Raw genomic sequence first — 1,451 nt, forward strand, 5'->3', positions numbered from 1 at the left:
ACCAGAATCGATGGATGGAGTTCCACCTTACGTGACGTGCTTTGATACGCGGATAAAGAAGTGCAGCTCCCTCCTCACATCCAACCATCAGCAATTAGGCCTTCTGAAAAATGACCTTGGAACCTCCTCAAAGACGATGACCAACGGCTTGGCAAGTGGACACAAAATGAAGTGTGAGTGCTAAATTTATTCTTGCTCCGGTCTTTGACAGTCGCATGAGGAAGGTGGCACTTTTCCCTGACAAACAATTGCCACTAACATGAGAATGGGGTGAGCATAACAAATTCCATCTGCTGGCCATTGACAGGTAGGGGAAGTTGACTGCATGTTTCAGATTCTTGGTCTTACGTTTTAGGGTATGAACGAAGTACAAAACGCATATCAGCAGTCAGGCTTCTGGTGCATAAAGATAATATAAAAACATTATTATATAGCATATCACCAAATTTAATCCCTATCTGTAACAGCTGTTTATTAATCGGAGCGAAGCAAACTAGTTCGTGCATTTCAAACGCGTTCAAGGTGCTCAAGAATTAGGCACAAAGTGTAAAACAGCGACATTTCAATGCTGTGTTAGGCATTGCCAGCCTTCATGAGTTGGGGGAGGAAAATCACCCCTCAATAAATGCATACCTTCATCCGTGAATGACTCAGCTCCCATAACCGACAAGTATAAAATATTTCTGGAAGGCGTTGTAACCTACCCCATACGTCACCATCCACAAGAGCTTGGGCTTATTCTACCAGTTTATGCTGTCAAATGACGAATCCAATACTTATACAGTATGGGTAGCCTCACCCCTGTCGACCAGTTCAGATGGATACCGGTAGAGATTCAAGAAGAATTGTAAAGCAGCGCTTTGGATGAATTTTGCAAGTTTTTCAGTTTTGAATATTCAGAGTGAATCCTCTAGCTGAAATCCTCCTAATCGGCCCCTTTTAAGCAGTGACACCACAAATTACTCGTGCATGAAGTAATCAGCCATCATTTGGCTTGGGTACCTCATCTTGTGACCGCACGCACGCAGTTGGCTCTCCTAATTGTCTTCATGAGGTGGAGAGAACGTAGACAGCTATAACGATCATGTGCAGCACTATTTCGTTTGCAGATTGTCCATCTTTATCTCCTTGCCTCTAAATGGGGTGCTAGAGTGATGCATTGCGGTAGTTAAGTGGTTTGAATTTCATACGACTTAAACAAATAAAGTGAAAAATTTGAGAATGTTAGTAGACACTTTTTAGGACGGACGAATATCACATTGACAAAATTAACTTAATAACTCCTAAGACATTTGAGGTAATGCTGTTCCCAAGAAAAACAGCTATGCACATGTGTGCACTAGCTGCTATCTCCCTTTCCTCCCTCTGCTTCTCCATTATTATCTATTTTGCACTTGTATTTTGGAGAGAAGACATATAAACACGCCTAGATTTTACTGTTTGTATTTGGC

This window comes from Echinococcus granulosus (assembly GCF_000524195.1).
Source record: "Echinococcus granulosus chromosome Unknown EG_S00115, whole genome shotgun sequence".
Taxonomy (NCBI): domain Eukaryota; kingdom Metazoa; phylum Platyhelminthes; class Cestoda; order Cyclophyllidea; family Taeniidae; genus Echinococcus; species Echinococcus granulosus.